Below are 21,542 nucleotides of genomic sequence, written 5' to 3'. Positions count from 1 at the left end.
TCAGAGGCCAGCTAGAGAGCCTGCCGAGCATGCCCGTGACTAACAGCTGTGATGGTGTTTGGTGTTTTTGTCTATACTGAGCAGAGACAGGCACAGACCCTATGAGATCATGTTACAGATCATGGCATTCTGGCAACAAAACCCACTTCACAGAGGAGAAAACAGGTCCAGGAGTTGAGGACCTAAAGATTTGCTCAAGGCTACTGAGCATCAGGAGGCCAAGTCTCACCTCCATGGTTTTTAAGATAAAGGAGATAAGCCAGGTGTGGTGGCATTCACCTGTAATTCTGCACCGTGGGAGGCTGAGGCAGGAGGATCACAAGTTCTAGCCCAATATGGAGAACTTAGTGAGACTCTGTCTCAAAAAAAAAATCAGGAACAATTTTTAAAAGTTATACATGAAATGGCTGGGGATGTAGCTCAGTGTGAAGGCCTTGGGCAGATCCAATCCCCAGTGCCACACAAATGCATGCACGTGCACACTCTCACAGAAAATGACAGAGATACGGGAACTACTGCACGTGAAAGCCAGGCTGGCGCATCGAGGACTTGCGGCTGTTCCCATTTCCCTCGTCGTCCACTCCAGGGGCCAAGCAGGGGCTGGGTGATGGCGGGACACAGAGATCGCATGTCCCAAGGACTCAGCTTGGTTAGAGACAAGAGTAAGAGCCACCAACAATGGTGCAGAACAGCAGATGCAATGAGCATAACATGTGGAGAACCACGAAGGCACAGAAGAATTATGCTTTTTTTTTTTTTTTTTTTTTAACTTAAGGCATCAGGAACAGTCTTTCACAGGGACCAGTGCTCTGGGAGACACACTCAGAGCCAGCGCTGCACAGACTACGGCCTGAACCTGACCCTAGCACCTGGCTTGTGTGGGCCTCAGTCTATCTGTCCGTGGCCTGGGCTAAGAGCTCCCCCTGCCCAGAGAAGGCTGAGCACACTGTGAGCTAATGAGAAAGCTCTTTGGGGTGCAGTGCCTGGGTGGGGTTGAGGAGGCCTGCAGGCTAGAAAGTCTCTCCCCAAATGCCCCCAGTGACAACGGTCCGTTCCTCTGAACAGAGGACGCACGGGAACAGCGGGCAGCAGCCGTGCTGGGGCTCCAGGCCACACGGCGCCCAAGGCAGCGCTCTCACCCTCCCCACAGCCAGCGTGACTCATCCTGAGCTGCCAGCCCCGCAGGGCCCCTGGCGGCACTGCCTCCCGGAGCCGACGCTGTAATCAACATTTATTTTGCTGTCACCCACACACCCAGCTCGGCCGGACGGATGCCAGGAGAGGAACGGAGGATGCTGCTCTCATTCACGTAACACCGCCGCTGTCTGGGGGAGGGACGGCGGGTGCGCCGTCTCGGCTGGCAGTGTACACACGCACACGCCAGCCACGCGCCGCCCTCCGTGCAGGCTGTCATCCCCGGCAGGCGGGGTGACGCAGTGAATGGAGCTTCCTTCATGCCGCAAGGGCCCAGCAGGGGTGGGAGTCCAGGTGTCCACACTCAACCGTGGCACGGATGGAAAGGGACAGCATACGGGAGGCCAGGGGTGCCAAGGGCAGGCGGAAGAGGCCACCAGGCGATGGGGTTTGCCTTCACCAAGAACAGTTGAGGAGGCGGCTGGAGCCTGCAGCAAAGGGTCAGAATGGTCACCGGCAGGTCCCCAAAGCGGCCAGAGAGAAACTGGCCTCTCTCAAGCTAGATCACAATGGATGGCCCTTAGGAGCTTGAGAGTGGCACGGGGAGGTGGGTGCTGGGCACCCTGGCCCAGCATGCTGAGATGCAAGCACACGCATGGGACCCAAATGTCACAATGATTTCAGTGGCAGGGACCAACACCCAACAACCAGCTGCTGGCCTTCCCTAGAGGTTTTGGGGTTTCCTCATGACTCTGTGCTATGGGGTCTGAGGGCACCTGGGCAGCTCGAGTGGGGCAGAGTGTGCCTCTGGCTTTGCCAAGAGTCAGGTTGCCCACCTCGTGGCTGTGCAGCCTGGGCCAAGCTGCTTCCCTCTCAGAGCCTTGCTTTCTCAGTTGTAAAGTGGGAGCTGCCCCTCCCGTAGGGCAGTGGAAAGATTCAATAAGCAACTCGAGTGAGTGTGCATGGCTGAGACACGGGGCACCCCCAGCTGTTTTGTTTTTTTTTTTCAGTGCTATGGAAAAAATTCCATTTTATTTTATTTTAAGGCAGGGTTAGGGTTTGAACTTGCAATCCTTTTGCCTCAGCCTCCCAGATGCTGGGATTCCAGGCGTGCACCACCACACCCGGCTCTTCCTGATTTAACTATCACAATGTATGTACACACAGTATGAGTCACCTCAGGATTTGCAATATTCTTCTGATCACTAAAATTACCTACATACCACGAAGGAGTGGTGAGAGGGTGGAAACAAGAAGACCAGCCACATCAGGCCCCAGGAGGGACAGAGAGATGTTAGCGACTGACCTCAGTGCTCAAAGTTCAAGCCCAAGTTCTTGGCCCACGGCAAGTCCTGAGTTGCCAGGGTGCTCGTGGGGCTATGAGGACTCCTTCCTTGAACCTTAGTGCAATGGGAGGGAGGGCACAGGTGCTGTCTCTCTTCTGAAATTTTATGACTCACTCAGGCTCAAAGCCCCCAAAGGCCACATTCCTCAGTGAATCCCAAAACCCTGGGTTGCTGGGCATTTTTGCCTGGGAGTCACAGGATACTGGCTCGGTCACCCCAGCAGCTAGCTGGGATTGCCCAGTCCTCAGCAAACAGCCTGGCTGGGTGCCACGAGGGCAGGCAGCAAGGCCCAAAATTATGAGCCCCTACCCTCACCTCCTGCTGACCCCAGGCCTCAAACTGAAGAGCCCAGAAAGCTTCAAGAGGTGAGGGCCGTGCTCCTCCCTGGGCCTGGCCTGCGTCACTAGATCCTCCAGGCCCTGCTCTGCCCTTGCCTGTGCTGCTCTTCCCCTGCTAGCGACAGCAGCCAGGTCGGCTGCCCTGGGTTACTGCCCCAGCTGTGCCAACTCTAAGTGTAGTGCATCAGTCCCAGCCGCAGGGTGTGGTTGGTAGTAACATCGCCACTTTATTTTTCATGACTCAAGTATGGGGACTCAAGTGACAACACAGGTGACAAACACTGTAGGGGAGGGTGCTGTGCAGTTTCCACCTCCTGCCCCACCAGAATCAGGTGACCTGAAACCCAAATGTGTCAGACGTTACACATGTGTGCAACTTAGTAAACTGCACAGTGATTATGGATGTAACAGGATTTCACCTACTTATATGTGAGTGTGCCTGGGAAGCCATATTTACTGCTGTGACACAGACATAGGTTTCCTTTCTTTCTTTTTTTAAAAATTTGTTTGAGACAGGGCTCACTTTGTAGCCCAGGCTGGCCTTGAAATTGGGCAGCAATCCTGCCTCAGCCTCTAAAGTGCTGGGATTATAGGCGTGCACCACCATGGTTGGTGCATGCCTGTAATTTTCTTGCTTGTGTAGATTTTCTTACTATTAGATTTAGGCTTGTGTTATTTCATAAAACAACTTAATAAGTTAAAATAAACTGGAATAGTTTCTGAACAGCTGTGGCACAGAGCTACAAAAATACACCAAATAGTGTTTTGCTCATGATATTATTAAAATTACTTATACAGCACTTCTAGCATTAGAAAAATAAATGGTTTATTATTTGTTAATTTTTGAAATGTATAGAGTTACAATCAGACATCTGACTCAAAAATTCAACCATGTCTCTTTACTAGACTTTCATGAAACCAGTCTTCCTGAAAGAAAATGATCCTTTCATGCTCACCCCTTCCCCTCATCCCCTTATCCCCTCACCTTTGGCAGTGTGCTCATTTGCAAAACACTCAAGTAGAATCAGACAAAAAATGTGGGGACTCAGAGCCACATGCGCTTCAGCCACAACCAGATGCTGATACACCACAGCAACAAATTATTCCACTAGTTTCATGCTTCTGCTGTCCTATAAAAAAGAACTTACAAGTGACACACACCTGCAATCCCAGCATCTGGGAGGCTGAGGCAGGAGGACTGCAAGTTTGAGCCCAGTGTGGGCAACTTTGTATGATCCCATATCAGAATCTTAAAAATATATAAAAGGGATGAGGAGCTATCTTCACACAGGACCTTGGGTTCCACCATTCCATTCCTAGTACTGAACAAACAACCAAGTAAGTAAAAATAAAATTTATAATGGACATAAACAGAGTTGTCATTTATTAACTATGTTATATATTTTTGTATGGGCCCCAAGACAGCTCCTTTTCACTCAGGGTAGCCCAGGTCCCCCGGAGGCTGGACACACCCACTCCAGAGCTTTGTTCCTTCAGTATGGTCCCAAGAGACAACAGCAGCCTTTAATAGCTCTCTCTCTCCCTCTCCCTTCCTTCCTTCCTTCCTTCCTTCGAGACTGAGCCTCACCATTTTATCCAATCCCTGAGCTCAAGTGATTGTCTTGCCTCAGCCTTGCAAATAGCTGGGGTGATAGCCACCACGGTCGGCCTTTCCTTTAGGATCGCATTTAGCTACATCAACCATGCAGCACGCATCCATGCAGACCTGACTGATGGGGTAGCAGCTGTGAGGCTTAGAAATACATTTGGTCTGCTGCATCCATGGATTCCACATCCAAGGGTTCAACCAGCCAACTGTAGACTGAAAATATTTGGGGGGAGGGATTTGAAAATATTTGAAAAACTGTTCCATTGTTATCAACATGCATGATATAGTGAGGCCAGGGCGGCTGTGTCTGAGCCAAACCTGTCCTGGCTTTTTTGCCTTGTTTTGTTTTTGTCGTTATTCCCTAACCAGTAGTGTAACAGCTGGTTACACCATATCTGAGGGAAGTTGTCTGGAGATGATTTCTGGTATATGGGAGGCTGAGCCTAGGTTACCTGTGAAGACCACGGCAACTTTGATGAGGGACTCCGGCATCCCAGAGTTTTGTCTCCAAGGTGGGTGGGGCCTGGAACCCTTCCCCATGGATACCCTGAGAGAATAACAGTGATTTCAAAGACACAGAGCTGGGGTGTAGCTCAGGGGTAGGCACCTGGGTCCCACCCCAGTTCCACCAGAAGAATTACATTAAATTAAAATGAAAGCCAGGTGGCAGTAGTGCTGTCCTGGAGTCTGGCCTGGAGCTGGCCGCCCCAGCCTCCTCCTCCCCACCAGGAGCTGTACCCTCAGCACCTGCCCCCCAGCTAAATCATGCAAAGTGCCCCTAAGCAGAGCCTGGCAGCCCCAGTGTCACTACTATTATTAGCCTGGTGATTGCCTGGGGCCAGCCAGCCAGTTCCTGGAGGAGCAGAGTCCAGGTGCCAGTTCTTAAAGGGGAACTGACCGGTCCCTGGTCACTTGGGAAAGGGCCTTGGAAATGCTCACAATGGAAAGCCCTCAGCCTCACTCCCCAGCCGTCACTAGGCCAAGCTGCCTCTGGGTGCAGCCTTTGTGGGTGTCAGGAAAATTATTCTCACAAACTGGAAAAACCTGGTGGCCAGCTAGGCCTGGCCCAGCAGGGTCAAGCTCCATTAGCAGGCATCCCACAGATACAGCCAGGATGAGCAGTGGGGGCCCGATGCTGGGGTCCCCCTCCATCCTGTCACACACATAGTCTGTTACCTCTGCCCTCAGCTCATGAGCCTCAGCCATCCACTCCCAGATCTGTGCCTCTCCTCGCTCCTCGGGGTCTAGATATGTAGTCCTAGCTGGCCTCAACCTCATGGCGTCCTGCTGCTCCTGCTCAGTCTCCGTGTGCCAGGATTACAGATGTGCATGGCCACACCTGGTCCTTCCCCAGCTGGTCTCTCTGCTCTCTCATCTAGAGCGGGCTTCTCAGGGAGACCCCTGTGCCTGCTGTCACGGGAGCCTCCACCCAGGCCCCTGAGGCACCCAGCTGTCACACCTTCTCTCCTCTTCACCCTGTCCTGCCTCCAAATGCCTCCCATCCTTGAAGCCCTTTACTCTCAGCACCCAGGGAACATGGAGGGTAACCATTTCTCCTCCCTGGTAATCCAGAGAGACAAGATATTACAGTGGCTGCCCTCAAAGAGCCACAACAGAGGACTGCTTACTATAGCAGGTTGATAACTGCAGTGTGAAAGTCTCAGAAGGGTAAAAGGGACGCGTGATTAACTACATGGGAAGTTAAATGGGAGATGGCCCCATATAAGGTGTTGTAGGTTTTATAGGAGTTTTTAGCAAGCAGACTAAAAAGAGTATTCCAGGGGGAGGAAGCAGTGATTATGAAGGTACAGAAGATCACAAGAGTTTAAACTGCAGCCTAGCTGGGCAGAAACATACCACACACCCCTAGTTCCACAGTGAGATGTAGCCTCTCAGGCTGAACCAAGTAGGGGTACTGCCCGGGGTCCACTGAACTTGCACACAGGAGGAGCCCAGGGCAGCGGATGGAGGGAGTGTGCCCAGCCTCCCGTGCCTGATGGACCTGCGTGCCAGCGCCTGGGAGAGGCTCCTGTCTCCAGGCTTACAGGACAATAAAAAAGCCAGCACAGAACCAAAGTGCTATGTTTTGATAATTTAGGAAAACCTGAGCGAATGCTCTCAGTAGCTCACAGGTGACATTTAAAGATCCCTCTGACTAATGCGTCAGACATTTATGTTCCAGTCACAAAGCATGTGTTAATGCAGTCTGCCACCCAGAGGCAGGGCCTCTCTTCTTGAGCTCCACTGTGCTCAGCCCATGCCCACTGTCACTGGACAGCAGCCCCGACTCCAGGCCCAGCCTCTGCACCCACGCGTGAGGCCTGGAACGAGCCCTGACAGCCACGCGCATGAGAACCCCTCTTCTTCCCTTTGGCCCCTGCGAGTGCTCTCATGGCCTCTACCAAGCCCCCTGGGCTGGGAATACTGACACCAGGCTTCTCCAGAAGAAGGGCATTTGGGGGACCCAAATTGACCTCTGACCTTCACCTCAGTATCAGCCTGGCTTGGGCCAGGCAGACATGGACATATCTGGGGCCAGCTGTGCCACTGTGCTGGCTGCACCACGCAGGGTACCTCTCCAGTGACTCCTGGGTGCTCAGCACAGCGGAGCCCCTGGCCCGCACCCTGCCATCTCCAAGGGGCTGGGGAGCGGTGGCGTCCCACACAGGGGGGCAGGCACCCTGAGAGCAGAAGCAGAGAAAAGCACTCACAGGCTCCCTTCCTCAAACACACCCACTTCTCTACTTGTCCCTTCCCCTGAAAACAGAAGCACTATTCAAAAGGAAAAGAAGAAAGAAATTTTAAAAAGAGGCAAAAGAAGAAAAAAAAAAAAAAAAAGAGATACTGAATAGAAGAAGAAGAAAAGGGAGGAAAAAAGAGAGCGGTCCCGGGGGAGGCGTCGCGAGTGCAGAATGAAAGGCAAAAGTGAAGCGAAGGAGAGCGGAGACACAAAGGGGGGACAGAGAGACAGAGCTTTCAAAGAAAGAATGTTCCGGCTGAATACAGCGTGCAGGGCAGAGGCGCGCTTGAAAAGGAGCAGCCCGGCGCAGTGACCCCTCATTCACGGGAGGTGCCAATCACGGCGACAATGCAAACCCTTTCTTCTTTTCTCCTTCTCTCCTTTCTGCGGAGGGAGAGGCTGAGAACTGCAAGTTAATTTCTCAAAGTACAAAAAATAAACTCGGCTCCACTAGAGAAACATCAAAGAACTGCTGGCAAGGCTTCCCCCCAAAACTCATGACATCCCCAAGAACGGCGTTCCCTTGCCAGGGTGCCTTGGGCTGGTGGCCATCAGCTTTATTTCAGGGTCAGCTGCCCCTGCCCTGGCCCTGTCCCCTGTAGTCCCGGGTGCGCAGCGCACCAGAGCTTTAGGCCTGGCAGGCTGCTCTGTTCCCCACAAGGGTATGAGACCCAGGCAGGGGTACCCATGACACTGGAGATGGATGGCTTGTTGACTCACTCTGCTGGGCTGTGTCTACCTAGGCCACCTTCTGTGCACACAGCAGAGGTGTGGAATGAATGACATCTCAGCCCTGGGACCTGGTCCTCCGACTCCTGCTCGAGGGACTTCTCCAAAAGAGCCTGATCAGGCGGAGTCCTCGATCCAGGAGGGTGAGGGCAGTGGGACAGTCTTCCTGCCAGCTAATGACTGTCAGGTCAGAGTACTCGACAGGCCCCTGGGGACACTGAGGCTTGCTCTGACAACACAGAGCAGCACCTTCCTGGGTTGGCTGAGACTGCAAGCAGCCAGGCAGCCTGGTCGGCCACTGGCTGCCTTCCTCTTTCCTGCCTCCCGACAGGGGTCACGGGGCACACTGGAGTGGAGCGTGCTAGGGCTCAGTTTTGGGGGACAGCTCTCTGACTTGGGACCAGATGTCTCCCAGAATCCCTCTGAGATGGTAAGTAAATGGGCCTCACCTCTCCCTTCTTTGTCTTGCCTTCTCTGACCTCTCCTGTCTCTCAGGACCCAGTGTGTCATGACAAGGCCTCCAATGGGGTCACCTTTCCATGGAGGCTGTTGTTCCTTCTGATTGCCCATGAGCCAGATAATGAGAAGTGCCTGGGAGCAGAGAGGCTGCGGGAGGAAGACTGATTGGTTTATTGATTGATTGATTGAGCTCGGCTCAGCCTTCCTCCACTGTGGAGCCTCAGCTGATGGGGAGCTCAGCAGTGTAGACCAATGGGGACTGAGACGCCTGAGGCCCAGCTGGTGTGTGTGTGGGGGGGGCACAACGGATCAGGGAAAGGGGCCCCAGCTTTGTGGGAAAGATGATAACCAGTTGGAACAACCCCCAGAAAGGCCTCTAAACCCCACCAGGAAGCTGGAGACAAGGGCCAGGAGTCAAATACTAGCAGAACAGAGAAGAAAGTCAGCAGCACCACCTGCAGCCCTTCTCATCCTTGCAGTTCAATTGGAAGTACGCACATTGCAACAAATACTGAGCCGGGCCTGGTGGTGCAGGCCTGTAACCCCAGCACTCAGGAGATTGAGGCAGGGGGATCATTGCAAGTTCAAGGCCAGCCTGGACTACAAAATGATTCAAAGCCAGCCGAACCTGAAACTCAAGTCTCAAAAGACCCACCCACCAAAAAAAAAAAAAAAAAAAAAAAAAAAAAGCTTATTGAGCAACTGTTCTTTCTGTGCCAGCCAGCTCTTGTGTATTCCTGGGCAACAGGGTAAATACAAACCAGCCATAATTTCAGAAACTTTGGGGGTAGTAGAAGCAACAGGTAAGAAGACAGGCAGTTACAACTGACTGTGCAAAAGGCTGTGTTGGAAAAGGAACCCATTAGGAGGAGCCCAGAGGAGGCTGTTCTGAGGAAGTGGTGATCAGGAAGCTTTTTCAGAAGAGGCCCCTGGAGTTATTTTAATGTATGAAAGTGACCTACATGTCTACTTGAGAAAGCCTCAAAGAATATCACTGATGAGATAACTGGTGTCTAGAAAAAAAACATTGCTGATCAATTAACTGATAGATACAATACTGATAGATTTTCCTGGACGATGTTTATTGAGAAGAATCAGAGATAGGCATAGAGAAAAATAGTATGGTGAGAACTGCAGAGACAATTAACCCTTTTTTTCTACAAGAAGTTATTATATTCAGTGCTAGCCCAGCAATGAACAGTATTTATGCCACGGATGTAACCCAAAATTGTGATTTCACAATATTAGTAGGAAAGGGGAAATGATAGGTGGTGAGAGAGAAATCCTTACCCAGAGGACTATAGAGGCAACACATACTGCCGAAGCTGCTAAATCAAGCAGCAGGAGAAATATAATTCTTTCCAACATCTAGGTGAGCTGCAGGAAGGAGGGACTAACGGCCCTGGCAATGTGACTGCTCAGAGGCTGGGGTAGGGGTCAAGTAGGGTAGGCCTGCTGCTTATCCTATTAGCATTGAGGTGGTGTAACGATTTCCTCAAGAGTGAGCAGGTAGAGCCAAGGGTGGTGGTACATGTCTACAATCCTGGGACTCTGGAAGGCTGAGGCAGGAGGATCAAAATTCAGGCCCAGTTTGGGCAATTCAGCAAAACCTTGTCTCAAAATATTAAAAAGGGGTGGGGGTGTAGTTCAGTGCAAAGGCTTTGGGTAATGACTGGGTAGAATTCAAGAAGCTCCTGCCCAAGGCGGTAACGTTAGGTGAACCAGACAGGAGGGGACAGAGCTTGGGGAGACCTGCAGAGCAGGGGCAAGTGGCTCTAACGACAAGCCAGGAGCGCCAGAGACACCTCCCCAGGACGAGGGAACCCACGGACTGGATCCCTGCGGTTGCCACAGCTCTCATGCAGGGTCCAGGGGTGTGTAATAGTGACACAGCCGACTTCTGAGTGACAACCAATGAGGCAAGCAGGAAACAGCACACAGTCCTGAGGTCTGGGCTACCTCACAAGTCCCAGGCTGAGCTTGCATGCTCATTTAGCATTAGTGGTCACTGTGCCCAAGTGCCCTGCTGCTCTGGCACTTGCACTGGCGCACACACATATGCACGCTCGAGCATGGACGCACACACATCCCAACTGCTTTCCTCACTAGTCACTTGCGCTGTATGCAACTGTGAACACATTTTAAACGGCGACATCCCACTTGTCTGATGTCCATTCTCTGGCAGCCTCCTCCTCCCCGACCAGAGCACACCAAAGCTAAGGACACCAGCATTAAATCTCATATCGGTGTCCCAAAGAGAGACTTCCATATCCCAGGCACCCTGGGCTCACAGACTGGTGCTCAATTCTAATGAGCATGGTTTTCTGGCTTCCTGGACCTAGGCAGATGCAAGTGGCAAATCCAAAGGAGAAGGAGAGAGATAGGAGGGGTGTGACAGGCTTGGCACAGGACAGGGTGCAGGGCAAACATGACCAAATGGCAGTTTGGGGCCATTTGTGCCGAGGTAAGCAGCTCCAACAGCGCTGTCCCTCACTTTAGCACAGAAGCTCAGGACTACAACTTGGAGTCGACTATCACATTCAGTATTCCCAGACACAGGAGCTGGCAGAGTGGCGCAAGGATTGGATCAAGTTCGAGGCCAGGCTGGATTATATAGTGAGATCCTGTCTCAGAAAACAATTTCCAGACTCAGGAAAGTATGCTGGGCTCAGGACTGGCAAATGGCCTACCCTGCAACTTATCCCGTCTTGGGGCAACTGCGTCCAGATTTCCTAGCGGCCACTGCAGGACACATGCCCAGAGTATGACAGAGCTGGGCTCTGGTCAGTTCTGCCTAATACCATGGACCTAGGTATAGCTTCAAGCTCTCAAAGTCCCATGAAACGAAGGTAACACTTGCCCAACCGGTCAGGCTTGCTGTGAGGTAATCTTTACAGTCAGGTGGAACATTATTATAAATATAATGTTACCAAAGCCGGACAGGACATCCCATGACTCACACCGGGCAGGGAACAAAGGCGAACCTCCAACTCTATGTATATATCCTCTGCCTTAGGGCCTTCCTAGACACAATGAAGCAGTTTTCAGGCAAGTTTCAAAACTATGGAAACTTTACATTCGGGCAGACAAACACAGCTGGCAAGCGAGGGTTCCTCAGAGTCAATGTCACACCCACCGTCCACACAAAGCAGGGGGACTGTCCTGGATTAAAGGAAGCTAAAGAAGCAACGGAATGCAATGCACGAGGCTTGCTGGATCCGAGACAGAACCACAAAGACATTTATGGAGGTCAACTGAAGAAACTTGAACAGGACTATATATCAGGTGATGTTATCAAATGATAGTGACCTTTTAGGTTTGATGATGGTTCCTGTGGTTGCCCAAGGGAAACATCCTCGTTCCTGAAAGATACCTGCTGAAGTACTGGGGTGGGGGAAAAGTATTGTGCCAGCTGCAACTTGCTCTCAAATGATATATCAGAACCGTGTGACAGTCAGGAATACAGTCCAGCAGTACAATGCCTGCCTGGTGCTGTAGCTTAGCACAAGGTCTTAAGTCTGATTCCTAACCCTAAGCCTAACTCTAACCCAAAAGAGGAAACACACCATGAGGGTAAGCTGCAGCACATTGAGTCTATGGGGCCAACCCTTAGCTTGTTTCCCAACCTCAGTCCCCAGTGCTCATAGCCAGTCATGCTCATAGCTCAGACATACACACCTGTAACCCCAGCACTCTGGGAAATTGAGACAGAGGATTTTAGTTTGGAGCCCAGCCTAGGCAATTTAGTGTTTTAGCAAGACATTGTCTCAAAAGATTTAAGAAGGGCTGATGATGTAGCTCAGTGAAAAGGTTGTGGGTTCAATATCCATTGCCACAAAAGACAAAGGAGAGAAGAGAAAAAAAGAAAGAAAACAAGCTAGCTAGCCATGTGTGTGAGGAGGAGCCAGCCGACAACAGTGCTTCCTTGTGACCTCCAGGGTGAAGACCGAGAAGATTGCCAGGACTGCTCGCTGGGTGAAGAGGCATGGCTCCTCACACCAGCCAGGCCATGGGCACAGGGCACAGGGCACAGCCACAGTGTGCAGACCGGCAGGCCCTGGCAGCTCCTTTGCATCTGTGTCCAGCCCTCTGGGGCTCCTCCCTGCAGGCCCTGGAAGCAGTGTCCACAGCAAACCCTCCATGACAGGGTCGGGTGGGGGGAGCTGCCAGCAAGGCCCACGTTCTCCCCTGAGGACAGGAACTGTAAAGCACATGCTCATTCCCACCGTGAGGCCCGGCTCAGCCCTCATCACGCCCTCACCAAGTGGCGGTGATGGCATTGGCAGGTGCCCAGGCTGTGGGTTCCCCTTCTGAACAAGGGGCCTCCCAGCTGACTCTCCAGGGGCCCATCTCGGGTCAGCTCTCACCAACTTCCCCTCTGCCCAGTCACCTACTGACAGGGCGAGGTCACCTTCCATCCGATCTGCAGAGGGAAGTTGCCGCATCTGGCTGAGGAGCCAGGCGGCCCTGACATCCTTCCCAAAGCAGTGGGGTCTGGCACCCACAGCCCTGGGCTGGGCCCACCTCGGACACCAGAGTGAAAAACCCCCTCAAATGCTTGAAGATGGACGGAGTGCGAGGATGGAGCCCTCCCCTCCTCCAGCGGCTCTGCTTCTTCTAGGAGGCCTGTGCTTCCCAGGGCAGCTGGAGCCTCTTCAGCAACCCCAGCCCCTACGGGGCAGACTTCCCTGATACATGGAACTGCTGTCAGTGGCTGGAGATGGAGTCACTGAGGCAGGCAGTGGCCTGAAGGCCACATGGAAGACCAGAGAGAAAGGTTGTAAGGAACAAGGTTACCTACTTTTGCTTTCTTTCTTTTTTTTTCTTCCAATACTGAGGGCTGAACCCCTGGGCTTGGGCATGCTAGATAGTGTTCTACCACTGAGAGATGCCCTCAGCCCCCCTAAATTGCCCAGGAACTTAGATCTTCCTGCTTCAGCCTTCCACTCTGCTGGTATTACACTTGCCTGCTCAGGAAGCTTCTTGGGTGGAGGTAGGGGAAAGGGGCTAGGACAGTGCCTGGGGGCTTTATCTTTAGCTGCTTAACCCTTCACACGCTCTGCTCTGCTTGAGGTCTGCAGAGGCTGCTGTCTCTGGGAACCGACGGCCAGCTCCATGCTGTCACCAGAGCTCGTGGGTGTCACTAGGGAGCAGGCTTTCTTTCCTGAGACCAGTAAGGCTGACAGCTGAATATGGGGAGGAGGTGGTGAGTGACATCACTAACAATGAGAATCCATTCCAGGCTCCCAATGGGCAAAGACCATCTGGACAGAGCCAGAGGCCACTGAAGGGACATCCCTTGTCCCCCAGCAGGGAAGACATTGGCTCAAGACACTTCAGAGAGTTTTCAGAAACCCAAGGAGCCCCAGCCTGGTGCCATTCAAAGGCACATTAAGATCAAGTAGCACTGGATGAATGGGTGGGAAATGTTACACATCAATCTGGTAAGGGGGTAAAGGGTTTTCCCCCAGATAAAAGCAGTGGAAAGAGGAAGAGAGAAATGGGGGGAAGGGAAAGTGGCAAGGGTGGAGGGGAAGAAGCAGAACGGGAGGCAGGGTACCTCAAAGCTTGTGGAGTTTACAAAGACAGGGAAAACAAGGTGGAGAACAAAAAGAAACTGAAGCTCCTTTTGCTTGGAAGTGGAGGCCACCCCAGCCCTTGGGACAGGGGGCCTGGGACCCAGCACCTGCTTTGCAGGGCGCATCCCTCTCGTGCCCAAGTGAGGCCAATAGTGCTATCTCAGCAGTACCAATGCGTCACAAAGCCTACGCAGGGACGCTCGGAAGGGCCCCGCTTGGTTTCATGCTCCGCAGTCACCATCCTACAATTCTTACTCATTTCCAAACATGCAGCCCACATTTTCATCCTGCACCTGCCCTGAATACTCTGTAGCCAGTCTTGGCTGACCTTAGCAGAGGACATTCTGGCTGGCAAGGCAGGAGGAAGGAGGCAGTGGGCTGGCCCAGCTGCTGTTTTGCTGTTTGCTATCTAAATACTCTTCCCTGTGTTGTTGACTCAGCTACCAGGTATCAGGACATGCAGGCTTCCCCTAGCTGAGGAGCTGGACCTGATGCTGCAGAGACGTGTGTGCCAGATGCCCGACACAAGCAGGTCCTAGCCTGTCTGAGAAGCCCTGGCTGTGCTTGCCGAAAGCTGCTGCTAAGGCCTAGCATGCCCTGGAGATGTGCCTGGTGCCCTGGTGCTGTGGGCCATTCCACATCCTGAGCTTCGGGGTGCGTGAGGCGGCAGGAAGCCACAGCACATCACTGGCTCCTTGAAGCCTGAGAACTGTGGGGTTGGCAACCAAACCCACGGCTCATCTCTCTTCCCATACCAGACCACACATCACAGTGGATCACAGTGGATTCAGGCAGACACCACAGCCATGGCCGGGCCAGCTGGGCCTCTCAGAGAGGTCCTCCTCAGCAATGCTGCTGCTTTCTTTACCTGTTTCTTCATTCAAGACCCCAGAGACAGCCAGGAACCCCCTAATCTCAGTGCTGCATGGGCCTCTCCCCCTGGCCAAAACCCCCTTCCACTAGCAGCTGGACTTGTGTCCTCCTCCTCCAAGTAGGCCCAGGTCACTGGCAACACCGCCTCCAAGGGCTTCAATTCAAATGATCCAAATCTGTTAGGCCCAACCTGGGGGCAAATAGACAGGCAGTTTAAGAGCCCTAGTGCCAGGTGTGCAAAGGAAGTGCACCTGCAGGCAAACCCAGGCAGCTGGAGGCCAGGTGCCCCACCTAGGAACACAACAAAGCTCTCCAGGCTTGATTGAGAGGGAGGCCTGGGCCCTGGGAGGTAGGCAGGACTCTCCGAAGGGCGAGGACAGCAACCGGGGAGGTGGAGGCCTGAGAGGAGCCAAGCGGCCAGGCCAGGCCAGGCCTCTCGATGTTAGGAGGGCCCTCCAGGAACTGGGTTAATCAGCAGGAAACTGGCAGCTGCTTCCTGACAACCTCCGCTGCCACTACCACATGGGCATAGAACACATACTCACAGGAATTTGCAAACAGAGAGGGCTGCTGGCAACTTCCTGCAAATCCACTTTTTGAAATAACACAGACGAAACACAAAGAATCCTCCTTTTCCTGAGCACAGACAGGGTGGGCAGCCTCTTCCTTGTGTTATCTCCTCTGCCTCTCACACAGGAGCTCCAGGCGGAACTGCCTCTCCTAGTCCTAATGTCTGAAGCACAGGGAAGGAAAGCTAGTGGTCAAGGCTACACTGCTGGCAGCACCCATGTTTCCAGACCCAGGCTTGGCAGGACTCAGCCATCTTTTAAGCCACCTTGCTCCAGAGTGCTGGGTTCTGTGATCAGAGTTCAAAGAACGTCTATGTGACAAGGTGGAAAGGCTCAACATCTAGTGGGTGGTTGGGAGCCAAGTCCTTCTGTACAAAGGGGCCTGCCGGCATCTGGAGTGCAGGGTGGAAGAACTTTCACCATTTCTCACACCCTCAGTGCTCTCGAATGCTCTGCTAAGACAGTTATACATATCCAGTTCCTGGCAGACCTAACAAGTACGGTGGTCCTGAGGAAGCAGCCACAGGCTGGGTGCAGTGGCATATGCCTAAAATCCCGGAGGCTGTGGCAGGAGGATGGCCAAGAGCTTGAGGCCAGGAACAAACAAGCAAAGCAACTACAGATCCTCTATTTGGATGACTGCAACAGTACCAAACTAAAATTTCTAACTGTCATATGCAGTATCTGTGCTTGGCCCTTTTTGGCTGGGTGACCCTGCACAGAACACTTGTCTGTGGCCTGTACTTTTGTGTAGCACTGGCTTAAAAATAAACAAGAGCATTTACAAATTAAAGATATTAAAATGCAGACATTTCCTTTTACATGAAAATTCTAATCACAAGGAAGAAGACTCTCAAATTTGCCCTTTCTTAGACATGCATTTTGGGTTCAAAAACACATTCTTGTCACTTTTTGTTTTCATTCACTGATACTGTAAAAGAACCCAGGACTTTTGAGCTACATCCATAGGCCCCCAGGCTGGGCTACAAATTGTGATACTTGCCTCAGCCTCCAAGAGTGCTGAGATAACAGCCACCTGCTACCCTCTTTCCTTAAATCGTAGCTATTTTTTAGCCAGGCATGCTGGTGCACACCTGTAATCCTGACATTCAGAAGGCTGAGGCAGAAAGATCACCATAGACCGGCCTGGGGTATATGGTGAGTCTCTATCTTAAAGTCACTATTTGGGGCTGGGGATTTAGCTCAGCGGCATGAGCACCTGCCTTGTAAGCAGGCAGTCGTGAGTTCGATCCCTGGTACCGATAAAAACGAAAAAGACAAAAAAAACAAAACAAAACAAAACAAAAAACAGAAAAGTCACTATTTTTAAAAAGTAGTGCTAGGGATGGAATGCAAGGGCCCACAAAACTAGGCAAGTGCTCTACCACTGAGTTGTACCCCTGGCCCTTACTCCTCATCCTTTTGTGGGAAGTTTAATTTTCAAAGGTCATCTTACCTGCCTCTCTTCTTCTCAGAAAATAATACATTTAAGTTTCTTAAGTGTTGAAACTTACACCCAACTCCTTGTGGCCTGATGAGCTCCATGGAGCTGAGGTCTGAAGAGGACACTCTGTCAATGACAAGTTCCCAAATGCTCTATCTGCAGCCCAAAATTTGCCATCACTCCTCTGGGTTCCTCTGTGGTTCACACTTATCCAAGCATCTGCAGGTTTCATCTCAGAAGAAAATGCCACTGTTAACAGGTCATGTTTGGCCACAGCAATCCTGGTGTGTAGGAACTACCAGAGGGTCTTTTCAGAGGCAGACACCTGAGTCCCCTCAGACCCAGGGAACCAGGTGCTCACCCATCAACTGCATTTTAATAAGCTCCCCAACAGGGATGGTAAGTGGTGTGACCATTGCAGATGACCTGCTTCTATCAGGATGGGTCAGCTGGTGATTCAGGAGACTTGGTACTGGGAAAACAAACCCAAACAGAACTATCTAGATTGAGAACAGAGTTCTGCTTTCTAGAATTTCCTGCGTGTCCTCAGGTATGATCACTTAAACGCTCTGGTCTGATTTCCTCCCCAGAGACAGAGTGGAAGGACAGGAGAGCGTTGCTTTTCCCATGTGTGCAGGACTCACCCAGGGGTCTTGTTAAAATGCAGGTTCTGGTTTAGCAGGTCCAGGGTGGCATCTCTGAAGCTCTCAGGTGGGTGATCTAAACTGAATCCTTGATCCCTGAGGTACATTCCAACCCCCAGAGTCTATAACAGGTCCCTATACTCGTGGCTTTTGTGTTCTTTTTCATGCAATTCCGTGCATGACTACCATTCTAATTTATGAGGAAAACCATCACTACCAAATGTCAGATCTGTGACCTTGTCATAGGAGCTTGCGCCACAAATTCAAATGCTTACTTTAAAATAAAAGGGGGAAAAAAAAAAAAAAACCCCCACCACCAAATACGCCTTCCACCATAGTCAGTATCCTTTCATTACCAAACACATTCAACAATTTTTATAAATCTGGGCATCTCATGGAGCTCAGAGGGAGTGCCCTTTTCCGCGGGCTCTTCCTTCCTGTTAGGAAGGTGGCCTCACAGCCCCCACCCGGCTGGGCCTGCTTGTCTTCATGCCCATGGGTTGCTTGAAAGCTAGGAGGCTCTATTCTGAGCCTGCAGCCAGGGGGTGCCTAGCCTGTTGTGAGCCCTAGGCAAATGCCAGCTGCCACCTTGGTAAAACCAAGACTTTGCCCGCTGTTTGCTCTGTGCTTCAGTTTGTTCTCCCTCCTTTATAAAAAGAAGATGCTAAGAGTTGTTGTGAAAATGAAGAGGAATGACCTGGGCTGGTCTCTGCTGAGTCAGCACTCGCTAATAATAACTGCCTGTGATCATTATTATCAGGGGTGAAAGTCCAAGAGTGACATAAAACCTGTTCCCAACTGAGCTGGAGTTTGTTTATGTCCCATGGTACTATCTGCCCTTGTGATGATAGGTGCATATGTGTGTATATGTACATGTGCGTGTGGTGGGGACTGAACCCAGGGCTTTAGGCATGCTAAGCACACACTGGCCACTGGGCCACATGTCCTGCCCCTTACTGATGCTGGATGGCTAATCTGGCCCCCAGCCCTTGCTGAGGCCACCCCTCTTGTAGCAGGAGAGCTGACCACCCTGTAAAGGCTCTGCCCACGACACACACCAGGCCTGTGCCCTTCCTCTGTGAGCCCAGTCGGGGGAAGCTCTTTGCAAATGTCAAGCCCCTGCAAGAAGTTTCCCAGTGGGCACCTGTCCAATGCTCCTGTTTATTATGTCCATGATGTGCCAGGCGTGGGGCTGGCACGGGGAACATAGTAACAGCAATAAACAGAGTGGAGTCTTGCCTTGCCATGACCTCATAACCTGGTGAAGTGGGTAGAAACAGCTCTTTCTCATAAAATTACTCAAGTCACCCATTTGAAGAGGCTGAAGGGGACAGAGGGAAAATAACAAAGACCTTTTTACACTAACCCATTACTCTTTGCATTAGTTCTTCCCGGGTGCTCCTCATACATGCTCCTCACCTGGTTTTGATCACTGAGTGAGCCATCTATTTTTCCTTCCCTGGATGCCAGAGCAATTCCCCACATTACGTGTCCATAATCAGTCGCCTATGTCATGGTCACAGCTAGACCGCTCCCAAATTGTCCCTGCTGCCCAGGCAGTCACCTCTATGCACCATGCACACATAAAGGAAAGGCCAGTACCGTGGGACTCCGCAGTGTCAGACACCTGGGCTGAATAAGGACCTACGCAGTTTGTTTCTCAAAGACAAGGACAATCCACAGGGGTCCTTCTGGACCAGGGTACACACAGCAGCTTTCCACACCCTCTGCAGAGACTGCTGAACTTGGGTGATTTAGGATTCACTTGCTGAACTATTTAGGAAAGAGGGATGTGTGTTGCACAAATGTCTTCAACATGATTCAGGATATTTTTTGAAACTGGAAACTGAACTCAGGACCTTGTACTTGTCAGGCAGCACTAATGCTGCTGAGCTATATCCCTGGTGTAAGATTCATTAAGTTAGCCAAGTAACTTACTTTCAAACACTATGATAAAAGCCTTGCTTCTTCTCTAATAATGTCTTTTTCATTAAAGAAAAAAGTTAACTTTGTATTTCAAAAAAGGTTCAGGAAAACAATATATGCATGTCTAGATGAAGCAGACATAGCAAGCGTTAGCATCTATTATAACTATGTTTCGGTGGAATGGGCCAATTAGGCTGTGAGTGTATAGATATTTACAGTAATATGTTTCTCTACTTCTCTAAATATTTAAAATTCTTTCATAATAAATCCTTGAGAAAAGTCTTTTTAGATTTAAAAGGTAAAAGACACAGTGGCAGAAGAATCGTAATTATAGCCCAGGATGGACAACTTAAACCCTATCTCAAAATAAAATTAAAAGGAGTTGGGATTATAGTTCAGAGCTCCCTAGGTTCGATCCTCCAGTAATACAAAAATAAGCATGTAAATAAATTAATAAAAGAAAAAAAGAGGATGTGGTAGCTCACGCCTGTAATCCCAGCACTGGGGAGGCTGAGGCAGAAAGATTGTTGCAAGTTTGAGACCAGCCTGGGTACAAATGAGCTCAAAGTCAGCCTGAACTGCATAGCAAGACCCTGTCACAAAAGACAAAGAAAAAAAAGAAATCAGGCCTATAATCCTAGTACTCATGGACTCAGGAGGATCACTGTGAGTTCAAGGCCAATTTAGAACACATAACAAGATCTTGTCTCAAAAAAAAAAAAATAAAAAAATATATATATAGTATCCATTTACTTATTCAAAAAGTAACACTTCAATATACTCAATGTATAAGCCAGCTTTCCTAGCACTGAGACACAATACCTGGTGCCCAAGGAGAGTTTTTTAGGGGATTCAGTCCACGGCCTGCTTGCTGGCTACAAGGCAGGAATACTACGGTGGAAGGCAAAATAAAGACACCTGGTTCAGTGAGTGGGAAGCAGGGCAGGGGAGCAGCGCCCAGAAGGAAGGTGCAAGAGACAGACACAGACCAAGGGGAGACTCCACGTCCCAACCAGACACAGCCGCAAGTGTGGGGATTGGCCCCCCAGGCCCCCAGGTGACATTCCACCTTCGCTGTCACAGGCAACAAACACTAACTCAGCAAAGTGCTTGTCATGCAGTGAACTGACCTGGTCGCTCACCTCACTGTGAGCTTACTATGTAGCATTTCCTTTGGGTCAGGCATTCACATGCTAATTGTACTGTCCACTCACATTGTCTTCCAGCAAAATTCTTGACTAAAAAAAGAAAAACAAAAAAACCACATAGGACCTTGGCATATTTCTGTCTCAATAGTACTGTACTGACTGGGCATCAGGGTACAGGCCTGTAATCCTAGCACTCCGGGAGGCTGAGGCAGGAGGATTGCAAGTTTGAGCTGAGCCATAGTAAAGACTTAGTGAGACCCCCTGTCTCAAAAAAAGAAAAAAAAATTACTGTGCTGACTAAAATTCAAAAGCAATGTTAATAGTGATGGCAGGCCCCTTTATTGTGTTACTGGTTTCAACAGGAATGCCTCTAGTGTTTATTAGTTATTTATAACCTTGGCTATTGGCTTGAAATAGATATTCTTAATCATACTAAGAGTGCATCCTAGTGTTCCTTTTTTGGCATACTGGTTAGGTAAACTGGTCGATTTAACCACTCTCCCCCTACATATGTTGGAGTTAATATGGTTTTACTTTTTCAACTCTTAGCATGATGTAGTTACTATATTAAGCTTTCCTAATATGGACTCTTCTTCCCTTCTTGGCCCACTGGGTTATGCTGGATAACTTATTTAATATATTACTGAATTCTGTTTCCTACCTAGCATTTTCTTTTCTTTTTTTTTTTGGTCTTTTTCCTTTGTTATCAGTACCAGGGATCGAACTCTCGACTGACTGCTTGCAATGCAGGCGTTTATGCCGCTGAGCTAAATCCCCAGCCCCCTCATTTTCATTCTTTAATATGGTCTCTTTGCCATATTTAATATCACACTTATTTTGCTTTGTAGAATGAGCCAGAGAATTCTCCATCTTTTGCTAAACCATGGACAAGATTAATATTATCAATATTATCAATTTTGAATTTAACCAGCAAAACCACTAGGGACTAGTGTCGTCTTTGGGTAGAGAGGGTAGTGGTTCAATTAAGGATCACATTTCCCACT

General features: G+C 50.5%; 1 protein-coding gene across 4 annotated transcripts in view; it reads right to left on the bottom strand.

Annotated features, from left to right (window-relative positions):
• Znf710 (zinc finger protein 710) overlaps window positions 1–21,542 on the bottom strand; it is a 61,837-nt gene that overhangs the window by 19,040 nt on the left and 21,255 nt on the right. The window contains exon 2 of one of the 4 annotated variants that reach the window (XM_063250050.1): window positions 20,521–20,628. The exons of the other annotated variants lie outside the window; for them this stretch is intronic. The gene's annotated coding sequence lies outside the window, so the exon portion shown is untranslated. The remainder of the gene's footprint in view (window positions 1–20,520; window positions 20,629–21,542) is intronic. 4 annotated transcript variants of the gene reach the window in all.

Source organism: Cavia porcellus, unplaced genomic scaffold, assembly GCF_034190915.1.
Source record: "Cavia porcellus strain 051 isolate PalLab524CR breed Dunkin Hartley unplaced genomic scaffold, mCavPor4.1 scaffold_6, whole genome shotgun sequence".
In the NCBI taxonomy this organism is placed as follows: domain Eukaryota; kingdom Metazoa; phylum Chordata; class Mammalia; order Rodentia; family Caviidae; genus Cavia; species Cavia porcellus.
This window is presented reverse-complemented; position numbering and strand designations above follow the sequence as displayed.